At 41.4% G+C, this 15,761-nt stretch overlaps 1 long non-coding RNA gene across 4 annotated transcripts in view; it reads right to left on the reverse strand.

Annotated features, from left to right (window-relative positions):
* Window positions 1–4,560: 4,560 nt before the first annotated feature.
* Window positions 4,561–15,761, reverse strand: part of LOC125180326 (uncharacterized) — a 33,294-nt gene continuing 22,093 nt past the window's right edge. For 3 of the 4 annotated variants that reach the window (XR_010827654.1, XR_010827655.1, XR_010827653.1), the window contains 2 exons: window positions 10,953–12,262; window positions 4,561–9,993 (listed from right to left, as the gene is read on the reverse strand). This is a non-coding gene — a long non-coding RNA (uncharacterized lncRNA). The remainder of the gene's footprint in view (window positions 9,994–10,952; window positions 12,263–15,761) is intronic. The other variant, XR_010827656.1, reaches the window with a different exon arrangement.

The following is a 15,761-nucleotide window of genomic DNA, read 5'->3' on the forward strand; positions in this document are numbered from 1 at the left end:
CTTTGAAAAAGACCACTTCCTGTGTAAACTCTGTTTGTCTAAGGGATGATAGGGAAGGCAGCCATACAATTACTGTGTGACACTGCACAGTAGCAGTTATAAAAATAGATATATAGATATATAAACTTATCGGGGTTGAATTCTGATATGGTAAATTACATGGATAATAATGGATTAATCGCAGTAAAACTGTTAAAAGCAATAGGAATTATAATTAAACAAACAAACAAACAAACACATACAAAATCCTGTATGTGATACATGTTTAAGGTCAAGACACCATTTGGCTTTGGAGACTATTTAGAGACTATTTGGAGACTATTTTGGGAGACTATTTGGAGACTAGAGATTTAGAGACTAAATCTCTAGTAGAAGTTGGATCATCACACCGCTCCAGGATATAAAACTTTAAGGAAAAAAACATGCCAAAGTTACTGTGAGTTTCACAGTTCAAAAAAAGAGGATGAGCATCCAAAGGAGGAGGAAGAACTAAACCATGGGCTGCTCTTTATTTCCAACGAATTTAAAGGTTGTTTCTCAGAGGAAACTAAGGGTGACCCACTGCTCCTACCACAGCTCAGCCTGCAAGGTGCAGGCCCTTTTATACTCACTAGTGATACATGTGTCCTGTATCTTGTTCAGTTTATGATAGTATTGTTCTTACCTGCTGCTGATTGTTCATTTCAATTGGTTAAAACACTGATTATTTTATAAAAAAATCTTCTTTCTCAGTATGTAGTGGCACTGACCTCCACATATTTGTTTGCAGACTTTTTATACTCAGTCCTGATCTGAACAAAGCAAGCCCAAACTTTTCTTCCTGTCTCTCCTACAAAAAGGCATTGCCTTTCCTTCTCATTTTTACCTGCAAAACGTCTTTGCTTTTCCTTAAATAAAATACTAAAATACTAATAAATATTAATATTAATATTGATATTAATGTTAACGGTAATAAGAACAGCAGTAGCAAAAGCCTAAAAAGTTCCTCTCCAGAAAAGTTATGGTAACATTACTCTGCCAGCTGGCCTAAGGAAACCTCTGAAGCTCAGAGAAGTGCCCTCTTAGGTTCTCCAGTTTGTTATCTCAAGAAAGGTCCACTGCATCATACTGCAGGCAAAAATTCATGCACAGACTGGCTGGGAGAACACTTCTGAATTATGGGTGTGTTAGAGGTAGTGCATGAACGTATTTTTTGTTTTTCCTGCTAACTACAGTGAGCTGTGCAGGCCACAGGAAGGCCTCACAGGAATACGAAAGAGAGAATCTTTTCAACTTTCTGTTATTCAGACACATACTAAAAAAATAAAATATATCAAAAAAACCCTGGTTCCCAATAAAGGATTATAGCTTTTGCCTTTGTTCTAAATCTCACATTTTGACTTGGATTTGGAAGGTTTCTGAAAGTTACCTACAAGTGTTTTCTGAGCTAGTTTATGTGTTTTAATAGCCATTACCCCATCTAAAAGGTAATAAATAAATAAATAAATCATGTCATTCTAGGAAGAACAAAAGATATATATATACCGGAAAATGTCAGAAAGGTATGGTATATATTGTTCAATATTTTACACTAAAAGCAAAACCTTTTTTTCCTACCTACCAACTCTTCTTTGTCAACTTATATATCCATGTGCACCTCTTGAAGGAAGCTCTATCAGGAAAAACAGGATAAAACTGGAATACAGACCTCAGCATGTATAAAATGTCATATGAGGACAATTGGGGGTCAAAGAATAAAATTAGAGAAATATAGGCAAATAGGCTGTGTTAGAAATATGGAACCAAGAAGCTCAATTGCCAATATAGCCGATATAGTTTAAATTGGTCAAGTAGCAAAATTCACAGGAATAAGGACCAGGAATCTTCCCCAGTCCCCACCACCTACCCTCAAAATTTCTTTCCACATTATACTGCTGTTTTAAATGAAAAGCATATTTTCTCATCAAGATTAGCATATTACTATTAAGTTGTTTATCAAGTTCACTATTAATAAAAACATTTTGGAAACCTACTGTGGTCCCTAGGGTAGCCTGAAGCATTCTATTCCAGGATGTTTCAGGAATGTTGGCTGGCTGCAAAGCTGCAATGAGAGAGAAAACTTCTGGCACGCCTGCACGTACCACAGGATTTTCTCCCTAGAGAAGCTGTTCAAGAACATGGTGTATTATAAAAGCACTGCCACAAGTGCTGTGAAATCCAACTTTTAATTAAGGACCATCAGTGGGATTTTTATTTAAACATCATCACATAAGATTTCTTGACTGAAGACAATTGTGTCTGCCAGTTTTAATACAAAATATGAACTAATACTTAACAAGTATCCTTACTAGCAGTAATAATGCTATTTGGTAATTTAAGGGAGTATGCTTGAAACTATGAAACATCACATCAAAATCCAAGGTACCAAAAAACACAAGTCAAAACAAAACATGAGTGTGTTTGTTTTTTATGGAACAATTGTTGGAAAGACTGATTTCATTTTCCCACATTTAAACATACTGTAAAAATAATCTCAAAGACAAACGAGACAGTTTTGAAGTCTTATCTGTTTTAGCTAGGTTTATAGGCCAGGGGAAAAAAAAAATAAAAAATAAAAAAATGAGAGAGAGAGAGAGAGAGAGACAAAAGTCCAAAAGTTTTGGATCAACAAGTTTTTAGAGACTTTTGCTACTTCCTACATCTGAACAGTTTGATAACATGCAGAGAATTAAGTTTCCCTCAAGTTTTCCTCAAAGGATCAAAGGATTCTGGCACTTTGATTAGACATCCAATGCAAATCAGAGACTAAGAAAGAAGACAGAACATTAAAGATACTTCTGTTTAAAAACTGCATGCCTTTGATCTCTGTTAAGAGTAAAATTTGTACTTCTCCAGCTGTGCAACATACATGTATATGGTACATGACATGATTCTAGGATCCCTTCTCTTTAACATCATTTTGACCCTGAACTAATTTTGTGTTCCATTCTGCATTATCATAAAATGATATTAAAACGTTCACTTCAGAACTAATCATGCTAAAAATACTACCTGCATGTAGAGGGAACTGGTAAGGTGAATTTTACTTGGTACTACTTCAAGATATGGAGAGTTAGAATACCAACCTGAGGTGAGTACAGCCAGCAAAATTCAAGTCTAGTTTCAAATTAAACATTGCATAGCCAGCCAGTCAGAAGGGGTGATTCTCCCACTATATTTAGCATTGGTGCGGCTTTACCTTGAATGTTGCGTGCAGGTCTGGTCTCCACAGCACAGAAAGGGTGTTCAGGTACTTGAAGGCGCCCATAGGAGGGCGGCAGGGCCGGCAGGAGGCCTGGAGGGCATGGCCCGTGAGGAAGGCTGATCTGGCTGGAGAAGAAGAGGCCAAGAGGCGACCCCACGGCTCCCTGCAGCTCCCTGAGGAGGGGAAGCAGCAGGGAGGTGCCGCTCTCTGCTCCTGGTCACCGATGGCAGGGCACGTGGGCACGGCACGGAGCTGCGCCAGGGGAGGGCCAGGCTGGGCGTTAGGGAACATTTCTGTGCCGTGAGGGTGGTCAGGCACTGGGACAGGCTTCCTAGCCAGGTGGTTGGTGCCCCGTGCCTCTCGGTGTTCACGAGGCGTTTGGACAATGCCCTCAGTAACATCTTTTGGCTGTCACTTAGCCCTGAAGAGGTCAGAAGTTGGACTCTGTGGTCTTTGAAGGTGCCTTCCAGATTCCCTTCCCTTCCCTTCCCTTCCCTTCCCTTCCCTTCCCTTCCCTTCCCTTCCCTTCCCTTCCCTTCCCTTCCCTTCCCTTCCCTTCCCTTCCCTTCCCTTCCCTTCCCTTCCCTTCCCTTCCCTTCCCTTCCCTTCCCTTCCCTCCCCTCCCCTCCCCTCCCCTCCCCTCCCCTCCCCTCCCCTCCCCTCCCCTCCCCTCCCCTCCCCTCCCCTCCCCTCCCCTCCCCTCCCCTCCCCTCCCCTCCCCTCCCCTCCCCTCCCCTCCCCTCCCCTCCCCTCCCCTCCCCTCCCCTCCCCTCCCCTCCCCTCCCCTCCCCTTCCCTTCCCTTCCCTTCCCTTCCCTTCCCTTCCCTTCCCTTCCCTTCCCTTCCCTTCCCTTCCCTTCCCTTCCCTTCCCTTCCCTTCCCTTCCCTTCCCTTCCCTTCCCTTCCCCTCCCTTCCCTTCCCCCTTCCCCCGTCCCCCGTCCCCCGTCCCCCGTCCCCCGTCCCCCTTCCCCCTTCCCCCTTCCCCCTTCCCTTCCTTTCCCTTCCATTATCCTAAAATTCTGGTTCAAAACCTGGGCTTTTTCACTACAACAGAAAGATAGGAGATGGAATGCAAAATAAAACAAACAAACAAAAACAGACTTATACTTCACCAAAACCTGGAGGTTTTAATAAAGACCTCTATCCAACACTTTTTCTCAACAGTTTACACCATATTAGGAATAGAGAAAGAGTTCTTGTACTTACAGAGGTAGTGTAGCACACAGAGAGTACCATGTCACGTTCATGATAAACTGGAAGTTAAAATTAACCCCATAGTAAACAAAGAGAACACCACATTTGGGCCTTGTCAGGGAAAGAAAAAAATCATCATCTAGCAGTTCAAAGTTATTAATCTACAGAAGGAACATTATAATTTTTATATATATTTTTTTTTAATGAATAGGGCTTCTTATGACGTTTATCTGCGTAGAATAATATATAGAAGTTTCAGCATCAGCAAACTTCAGTGACTTTTTTTTTTCTAAATATGAAAATCTGAGCTAAGACAGACTTAGTGCATTCTCATGTTTGAACCCATGACAAGAACCCAGATTCTGTGTTTCTCAAAAAAATAAAAAATAAAATAAAATTAAAAAATACTGCTGTATCATGTAGCAGGTAACTCTTCCAGTCCTTTCTCTCTGCCTTCCCTCTCAAACAAACAAAAACTATTAGCATATCATTCCTAAAAGTAAATAAATAAATAAATAATGAGGAAAACACATCCTCTAGACTCCAAGCAACGAAGAGTTCTAAGGAAATAAGAGTGGTTTTGGTTTTAGGCCAACTAAAGCTGGGAGCAGATTATCTTGTTTTGTTAATCTGACTCTGTGTTGTGGTATTCCATCATGACACCACACCAGAAGACCTTATAGGCGTTTGCTGTGCAGAAGGAGGGTATTGAAAGAAAAGTAAGACAGTGCCTCTGCTTTCCCTCTCAGGCAATTCCTGGAATCCAGTCTGCATTGACATTATCTTCTCTCATAGCATGAATTACCTGAGTCTGTGGCTCTCACTCACCTCTGTAAGGAATCATTCTATTTTGGCAATTATTCCTAAGAAACAGAAATGATTATATGTTTCTGGATGAAAACTAGAATTTGTATATGGCTTAAGGACCAAGCTACACTGGAGGGATCTTGACACAATCACACTGGGTACAGAAGACAAAGGTAGCTTTCATTAGCCTCAGTCTCTGTTTCAGTATCTTAAACAAGTCCAAAGCAGAGTCCTTGGGTCTGGTCTATCTAAATCCCTGTGCATTTGGCATGGAGAATCCCACCACAACTCATGCCCTTTCTGTGAAACCACCTGCTGCAAGATAGGTATCTGTCACCAGGGTCAGATGTGAGACAGGTTTCATTCATGCTGACTATCCAAGCTAAGTTCCATCTTGAAAAGTCTTTTCTTTTCTGTCTTTTTAAGAAAAATATTCTGAAATGTCTTTTCAGAAAAGACAGAAATGGTTTTTGAATGTTTTGTACAGCAGCTGAGATGCATCCAACCAATTCTGCCAACATAAATCAAGCAGGACTGTGTATATTTTCTATCTGAAAGAAGCAGCTGTCCAGACTTGTGTATTTAACATATTTAACATGTTTGTAAGTGTGTGTATGTCTAAACATACATGTAATTGTGTCTTCCATCATTTAAAATTACCAACAACACCTACAAAAGCTGTGACATAACAATTTTTAGTCTTTTTACAAGAGGCTATTTTCTCATATGTGGCTGTTCTAGAGGCAGTAATGCATATCTTTTTCTATTTATTATATAAAAACATGACCTGGCTTTGGAGCCGTTTCACTGAACAAGAAGAAATAAGGCAGAAGGAAAGATAATTCTCTGTTTTCCTCACACGTCACCCACTGGTAACTCCAAGTTGTAATTATGTGACATAATGTTATGATTTCAGAAAACCCCAGTTTTCAGAGGCCAAGAGGAAAACAGTTTGCTGTCTCTTCCTTCCAAGAAGTCTTTGTTCCTTACACCCTTCTCAGTCTTCAAAGTTCTTTTATAGCCCTCAACTCACCAGCTTGTCAAAATTTGCTGCATAGTTCCCAAGCTGAACAGGTGACTATTAGTCAGATGCATCCTTAAAGCAGTGTAGTGCAAAGTACGTTTCAGCTGTGCCTTTTTTCTTTTCACCAATGAAGCACACAAGTTTGCTCTTTAACCTAGTTAACCCAATCACTTTGCCAAATATGGCTTTGTTCCTTTGTAATTTGAGGATGATAATACTTTGATCCTTAAAAGCATCCTGTTGTTTACAGATCACCCTTTCTCTGAACCTTTTTACTTCTTATTGCTTCCAGACAGCACCTTTGTGTCCTTGATGATTCTCGACCTTACCACAGACTCTCCCACATCTAGGCAATTTGCCCCACTGTTTATATGAAAGTTTCCTTTCACACAGAAAAGAAAAATGAGATTTTTTAAGAAAGAAAATTTGATTTTAAGACTTCAGTGATTGATATCAGACTTGAAAATAACTGCAGTTGTTAAACTGAAACTTTTTTCCTGTTCTATTCTGTTTTTTTTTTTCCAAGTTGACTTGACTCCAAGCTGATGTGTCATTTTAACAGATTTACTCTAATTATGTCTCAATTTTAAGTGGCCATCTAGGTAGGCAACCAAATGTTCCATATTTCAACCTGTCCCTACTGAAGTTACTAGAAGATTTGCACTGACTTTCCTGGGAACATTAATTTCACCCTTGAAGTATTATCTAGAAATGTGGGGTATTCAGATTTCACAGACATAAAATTTATTTAATTCTCGTGCTCATGTTTTCCATCCTTCTGGCTGCATCGTACTTTTTTCTGCCCTGCACAGCTGTGCAGGAGGAAAGCAAGGAAAAAACATACTCTTTGTTTTCTAATTTCCAAAAGTTTTTTCTGTGAAGAAAATCGGTAAGTGTTCTGCTGTGGTATCTGGGTGGCATTGTTTTTTTTGAAGCAGAAATGCTTCAAAATGTTCTTCAGGGAATGTATAAATGTGTGGTGACACTGAAAAGTGATGGTTCAGTGTGCTGCACTCACTGCAGTCACTAACTGATTTTAAATGACCAACTAGAGGGCACAGTCATATCAGGAAAACACATGTTATTCAACCTATGTATCTTCTGGGCACCACTGTAGTATTGCAAAAGATAAAAGAGAAAGATGCCACCATAATCCTGTAACCCATGCTGTCACTTAAACTGGGGCCAGTTCTGTGTTCTCACTCTGATACTATCTTATGCTGTGAATTGTCCCTCAAAAACTGGAGTATTACTTAACTGGTAAGGCATCATCAATATAGCAGAATTCTTTCACCTCAAAATTTAATTATTTCTGAACATCCCTAGTGTAATGACATCAACAAATTCTACCCAGTGATTTCACTCGTTTCACTGATTTTACAGCTCCAACTATTCTACTGGCAGACTGTCCACTATCCTAAAGATCTTCAGGAAGAGGCTGCTTCTGTGGATATCTGGACTTCATCTGTGTCCTTGACTTCCTCTAACAACTGTGTTGCTTTTTTTTGACATAGTTTTTTGTTTGTTTGTTTGTTTGTTTTTCTGTGTGTGTACCCATCACTTGTTAAGAAACAACTACAACAGACATGTACGGGACATCTAAACAAAAGTACTAAGGACCAGCACCTACTTAAAATTCAAGTGCAGCAGCAATTTAATAACAACTCCTGCAGAATGTGGCCATAAGGAAAGAGTTTGCACAATCTGTTCATCTGCATAATTAGTAATTGAGGACCTGAGAACAGTTGGAACATTGCTGTGGGCAACCCAGGACAGATCACTGATAACATAAATAACAAAGATTCAGATTTCCCAAAACTGCAAACATCAGAATGTAGCTAACAGCAACTCTAACGAGCACACAAAACAAACAGAAAGAGGGACAAGCCAAAAAGCCAAGAAAGGCCTTAAGACTACTGCAAAAATCAACCAGTATGACATAATTCTGAGGCATATATGTAATTTTAAAAACACAGTAATTTATTTTGCTTGTCATTTACATAATAGTACAAGTGTACAAATTATACTTATGCCAGACACATATTTGCAAGCAGTCCACTTGACCGCTAGAGAAAATAATAAATCATATTATTTATACCCACATAGTAGCATGACTAAGCATTATCAGGAGCAAAAATTCTTGTAGCTGCAATGCAATCCTTTGCTTTCACAAGACCATGGTGAAAAAAACAGTGCACAAGGCACTACATAGCCAAGTGATCTGTTTGGGTGATGTAATACAACAGAGGTGGTGATGCTCTAATAATCTGCAGATTCATTCTTTCCAATTATTGGGTTTCCTGCATTTTCATTAGAGGCTGACAAGACACTATACCAGGGTAAGCCCTTGCTAAATCTAAACATTTATACAGTTTGTGAGCTTCTAAGAAGTTTCTTTTTTTGTTAATGGTACATAAGCATCATCCAAATGAAATGGCTATCAGCATGTAGTTTATGTGTACTTATTTATTTCACCCTCATATCTGACCTAAAATAATGACACGGATATCTGTTGATTTATAGTGGCAGAAGGCCAGAGTTTTACCACATGATACTAGATCACAATAATAATAATAATTATTATTATTTTTTTCCAGCAAAAATGTGAAAGCAATTTATCTGTTTGTGTGGTCATTACTGTTTGATTAGTAGAAATGCTCAAGGACCTGGAATATCAAATAAAGCAAAAGAAGAATCTAGGATCTCTACATTTACAAAAATTAAGATCAAGTTATCTCAGAAATGACACCTGGAGGTGGAGCTACCTTTGAAATTCTGTTTCTTGTAAGAAAATTATGTTATTTGCTATGGGATTAAGATAGTGGTTGGAACTGTAATGCCTTTGTTACTTGTGCATGTATGGTAGAAAACTAGGGTAAAGGAGGAAGACAGAAATAAAAAGTAGAATCATAGAACATCCCAAGGTGGAAGGGACCCACCAGAATCATCGAGTCCAATTCCTGGCTCCACATAGGACCACCCAAAAATCAGACCATGTATCTGAGAGTGTTGTCCAAATGGTCTTAATCTCCAGCAGGCTGAGTGCCGTGGAGTTTCCCTGGGGAGCCTGTTCCAGTGCCCAACCACTCTCTCAGTGAATAACCTTTTCCTGACATCCAGCCTGAAACTCCCTACCAAAAATAGGAATATAAAAATTTGACATTGGTAAAATCATAGAAAAAGAAAGCACAGAACATAAACAACATAGATAAAACAGTTACTGCAAAGACAATTGGTTTTCTTTTAATTACATGTAGTAACTTTAGAGATATGTGTCTCCCGGAAGTGAAAACATTATTTGGTACAATCTGCAAATAACTTTTAACCTACATTCTCCCAAACCCAAGGCCCATGTTATTATCCCCATCTTTTGGGAAGGGACTGGAGGCGAATATATGAAAAATGCAGAAATGGCTGAAAACTGAAAGGCATCCCAGTCTTCAAAAAGGGCAAGGACCCAGGCAACTACACGCCAGTCAGACACATCTCCATCCCTGGAAAGGTGATGGAACAGCTCATCCTGGATGACATCTCCAAGCATGTGGAGGATAAGAAGGTGATCGGGAATAGTCAGCATGGATTCACCAAGGGGAAGTCACGTTTGACCAATCTGTTGTCTTTCTATGATGAGATGACTGGCTGAGTAGATGAGGGCGGAGCGGTGGACGTCATCTACCTTGACTTCACCAAGGCTTTTGACGCTGTCTCCCATAACATCCTCCTAGACAAGCTCAGGAAGTGCGGCCTAGAGGAGAGGACGGTGAGGTGGATTGGCAATTGGCGGGATGACAGAGCTCAGAGGGTTGTGCTTGGAGGTGCACGGTCTAGTTGGAGGCCTGTACCTAGCAGTGTCCCCCAGGGGTCAGTGCTGGGTCCAGTGTTGTTCAAGTTACTCATCAACAACTTGGACAATGGAACAGAGTGCACCCTCAGCAAGTTTGCTGGCAACACAAAGCTCGGAGGAGTGGCTGATACCTGAGGGCTGTGATGCCATTTAGGGGGACCTCAACAGGCTGGAGGGCTGGGCCGAGAAGAACCACATAAAGTTAAACAAGGGCAAGTGCAGGGTCCTGCACCTGGGGAGGAATAACCCCAAGCACCAGTACAGGCTGGGGGGTGACCTGCTGGAGAGCAGCTCTGCAGAGAAGGACCTGGGAGTCCTGGTGGACAGCAGGCTGACCATGAGCCAGCAATGTGGCCTTGTGGCCAAGAAGGCCAACGGTATCCTGGGGTGCATTTGGAAGAGTACTGCCAGCAGATCCAGGGAGGTGATCCTCCCCCTCTACTCAGCTCTGGTGAGGCCACACTGAGAGTGTTGTGTCCAGTTCTGGGTTCCCCAGTGCAAGACGGACATGGAGCTATTGGAGTCAGTCCAGAGGAGGGCTACTAAGATGATTAGAGGACTGGAGCACCTGTCGTACGAAGACAGACTGAGAGAATTGGGCATGTTTATCCTAGAAAAGGGAAGACTGAGGGGAGACCTTATTAATGTGTATAAATATCTGAAGGGAGGGTGTTGAGAGGATGGAGCCAGTCTTTCAGTTTTGCCCAGTGACAGGACGAGAGACAACAGGCACAAACTGAAGCACAGGAGGTTCCGGCTGTATATCAGGGGACACTTGTTTACTGTGAGGGTGACAGCACTGGAACAGGTTGCCCAGAAAGGCTGTGGAGTCTCCTTCTCTGGAGATATTCAAAACCCACCTGGATGCCATCCTGAGCTACATGCTCTAGGTGATCCTGCTCGGCAGGGGAGTTGGACTAGATGGTTGTCAGAGGTCCCTTCCAACCTAGGCCATTCTGTGATTCTGTGATCCAACACACAAACTAACTGCAAAAAGGAGAAGGAAGTCATGAACTTCTTTCTAATGGAGGCAAAATAATTACCAGTGACTCTAAGGGAAACAAACAAGCAAAGAACAACAACAAAAAACTGGTATGGACAAAGAGAACATCAAAGCTTTTTCACCAGGTTCACTATGCCCTGTAAAATTAACACTTGAGCTATTGCATTTCCTCATTTTGAGTTAAAGAACTGCATAGACTCTAGTCTGAAATACAGACTAAATGTAATAATCTAGCTACAGATTACATTTTATTGAGGAAAACTTGATATGGTTAATACAATTTTTTAGAATATGCTATTAGGCAGAAATAATGAAGTCTCTATCAAACATTCATCTCTCTTTTGTTTAACTGTAACCTTCTCCTGGACCCTCAAGGTCCTTCCCTTCCAGTTTGGTGAAGGAAAACATCTGAAATCACTTAATAGGTCTTTAAGTAGGTTTCATCTGACTTCTGAAACATAACATTTGTCAAACTAGCCTCCCTTCTAAATATCATTAATTTCACTCTCACATTAATCTTTACTGTTATTTTAAAAGAATACAATTTTACAGGCATCAACATCTTTAAATGCTTTTCTTTACCTCCTCCATATTTACACTCAGGGCAGCATGGTATGATCTCTGATGTTGCTTGACCAACTTGATAATCTTTTACAATGAAGGTTCTCCTCATTTGTGGAGGAACAACTCCAGGTATGCTGGGCGCATAAGGCAAAGTGTTAGCAGCAGGTCAACAGAGGTAATCCTTCCCCTCTCTGCTCAGCACCGCTGAGGCCACGCTTGGAGTAGTGTGTCCAGTTCTGTGCTCGCCAGGACAAGAGAGATATGGACATACTGGAGTGAGTTGAGCAAAGCGTTTTGAAGATGGTGAAAGGACTGAAGCATGTCTCATATAGGGAAGGTTTGAGAGAGCTGGGACTCTTCAACCTGCAGAAAAGAAGCCTCATGGGGGTTCTTATCAATGTATATAAATACTTGACAGGAAGAGGCAAACAGGATGGAGCCAGGCTCTTTTCAGTGGTGCCCTGGGCCAGGACAAGAGGCAATGGACACATGCTGAAGCACAGGAGTTTCCCTGAAATAGAGGAGTTTTCCCTCTTGTCGTGGTTTAACCCTGGTAGGCAGTTAAGCACCACATAGCAGCTCACTTACTCTTCCTGAGTAGGACTGGGGAGAAAATCAGAAGGGTAAAAGTGTGAAAACCAGTGGGTTGAAATAATGACTGTTTAATAGGTAAAGCAAAAGCAGCACACACAAGCATATCAAAACAAGGAATTCATGCATTAATTCCCATCAGCAGGTAGAAGTTCAGCCATAATCAAGAAAGCACGGCTCATCATGCATAACATGATGATGCATTCCCATCTTCTTGGGAAGACAAACACTGTCACTCTGAATGTCCCGTCCCTACCTTCTTTCCCTCCCAGCTTTTATTGCTGATCATGATGCTATGTAATACGGAGTATTCCTTTGGTCAGTTGGGACCAGCTGTATTGCTTCTCAGCTTATTGTGCAACCTCAACCTCCTCACTGGCAGGGCAGTGTGAAACACAGAAAAGTCTTTGACTCTGTGTAAGCAGTGCTCAGCAACAACTAAAACATCAGTTTGTTAACACTGTTTTCATCACAAATCCAAGACACAGCACCACACAAGCCTCTAGGAAGAAAATTAGCTTTATCTTAACCCATATCAGGACACCTTTGAACATTAGGAAACACTTCTTTACTGTGCAGATGACTGAGCACTGGCACCGCATTGCCCGGAGAGGTTGCGGAGTCTCCCCCTCCATTGAGATCTTCAAAAACCACCTGGACAGGGGCTTGGGCAAGTGACTCTAGGTGATCCTGTCTGAGCACAGTGGTTGGCTCAGATGACCTCCAGAGGTCCCTTCCAACCTTAACCATTCTGTGGTTCTGTGATTCTATGAAATGATTGGCTTGGTAGGTGATGGGAGAGCAGTGGATACTGCCTGCCTTGACTTCAGTAGGGCATTTCACATTGTCTCCTGTAGAATCCTCATAGGGAAGCTGTTGAAGTATGGACTGTATGGGCAGACTGTGAGGTGGATCAAAAACAGGCTGAACGACCTGGCCCCAGGCTGGTGATCAGGGGCACAAAGTCCAGTTGGAGGCTGATAACTAGCTTTGAATCCCAAGGATCAATACTGGGTCTAGTCTGGTTTAACATGTTCATTAACGATCTGGATGATGAAGCAGTTTACCCCAAGCAAGTTTGCAACTGATACAAAACTGGGAGGAATGGCTGTTATGCTAGAGGGTCACGCTGCCATCCAGAGGGACTATGACAGGCAGGAGAAATGGGCTGACAGGAAACACATGAAGGTCAGCAAGAGGAAGTGCGAAGGCCTGCACCTGGTCAGGAACAACTTCAGGTATGAGTACTTGCTGGAGGAAAATAAGCAGAAAATTACCTGGAGATCCTGGTGGACACAAATTTGAACATGAGCTAGCAGTGTGCACTTGCAGCAATGAAGGTGAATGGTATCCTGGGCTGCATTAGGCGAAACACTGTCAGCCTGTCAAGGGAGGTGATCCTTCCCTTATCTACTCAGCACTGGTGAGGTCATGCCTGGAGTACTATGTCTGGTTTGTGGCTCCCCAGTACAAGAGAAACATGGACATACCGGAGAGAGCCCAACAAAAGGCCACAAAGATGGTTAAGGTAGTGAAACACCTCTACTACACGAAAAGACAGAGAGCTGGAACTTTTCAGCCTAGATAAGAGAAGTCTCCAGGGGACATTATCAATGTGTACAAATACCTGAAGGGAGGATGTAAAGAAGCTGGAGCCAGGCTTTTTTCAGTTGTGCCCAGGACAAGAGGCAATGGACACAAACTGAAGTACAGGAGGTTCCATCTGAACATGGGAAAACACTTTACTGTGCAGGTGACTCAGCACTGGCACCAGGTTGCCCAGCAAGGTTGTGGAGTCTCCCTCCTTTGAGATCTTCAAAAGCCACCAGGACAGGGTCCTGGGAAAGTGGCTCTAGGTGGTCCAGCTTGAGCAGAGTGGTTGGCCTAGACGACCTCCAGAGGTCCCTTCTAACCTCAGCCATTCTGATTTGGTGATTCTTTGAACTGTGAATAATGACTTCAACTCTGCTGAGCACATGTAACCTGTAAATTGAGAGAGTAGCCAGTGCACATCTCTATGAATTAAGCTTTGCAAGAAAAAGTAAGAGACATGGTAGCCTATCCATACCCAGGAAACAGCTTCAGAACTGTATCTTATTGGAAAACACGCATCAGTAACTTGAAGCATGCTAAATAATTCATCATTGTTCATGGACACAGAACCTTCTACAGATGGTAGGATTGTAAAAACAGCTGCATCTTTCATGAGAAGACCGAAAACAAGAATGACAGACACATTTTCTGTGTATTTTAAAGATTTGGTTTACTTCCATGAAACACCACAAGCAGCGCTTTGATCACCCTAAAAGGTACCTATATGAAAGGAGGAGGATGGAAATGGAAGGTGACGTTTTTTGTGCTGTCTTACACAACTCTTTTGGACACCTGTGACCCTCACAAAAACCCTAGCTAAAAGGCTGAAAATATCCTACCAGGAGGTGTACAGTGCTGTAGACATTAAAGTCTAAACAGAAACTGAGTCACATCCCATTGGGACATGTTAGCAGTAGGTATTAATTTATTGGAGGAAAGACTGAAGAAACTGGTTGTGCCTTCCATTCAAAAATCTCTCAGTGGGATCGTATTGTCTCTGATATGGTTTGTTGCTTAAGTGATAGACATCCATAGGTCTTCAAAGCCAGTAAAAGGGAAGTTTCACCAGCTCAACTATCTATAATTTGGACCATCATTAGTATTTATAAAGCATTTCAGTTACTGGACAGTTTTTAGAAGAAGTGGCAACTACACAAAGAAAACAAGCCATTACCACTCCATCATGAAAATTTGACTTTAAAAGCTTTTAAAAAAGTTTCAGAAATTGTGAACACTCATCTTTCCCATATAAATTCTTATCTGAAGTTTTAGAATATCACTTAGTCATATAAAAAAGATTTTTAGAAAACATGTTTCGTGAAGATCTGGTCTTATCTGCTTCAACAATAGCTACTGTATTAAGATCCTGCATTCTACAGGTAGTACAAAATAGCAACCCATATCTGCTGCGAGACAGCCTACACCAAAGCCTGCATCTAAGCAGTTCACAGTTCTAAATGGACCACAGGATGGATTGTGATGGTCTGCTTCCCAGACCATAAGCTATCAATAGCTCTTTCAAGCAAAAGTTGATGGTATTAGTTTATTTTGATGAAGACTGCGAGCTATTCTCATCATGTGTCAAGTATATTTTGAAGTCTGTATAGAAAAAAAATGACACTAGTGAAAATTGGCATCAGTGCTACAGTTCTCACTTACAATAATGACTATTAAAAATCCTTCCAACTACAAAATTGGAATCACCATCAGGTCCACACCACCTCATATCTTCAGTCTCAAAAAAGTCCAGAAATATGAAGGTATGATTAGTGATTTGAGACAAATCTCTAGCATGTCACAATCCTTCAGAAGAGGAGTATTAGCCACCTGCAATTTCTCTGAAACACTTTTCACTTTCCAGGGCTACAACAGCCAGAAAGAGCACTAGTAAACTGCTGAAAGCAGGATTAAATACATT

Source organism: Anser cygnoides, chromosome Z, assembly GCF_040182565.1.
Source record: "Anser cygnoides isolate HZ-2024a breed goose chromosome Z, Taihu_goose_T2T_genome, whole genome shotgun sequence".
In the NCBI taxonomy this organism is placed as follows: Eukaryota; Metazoa; Chordata; class Aves; order Anseriformes; family Anatidae; genus Anser; species Anser cygnoides.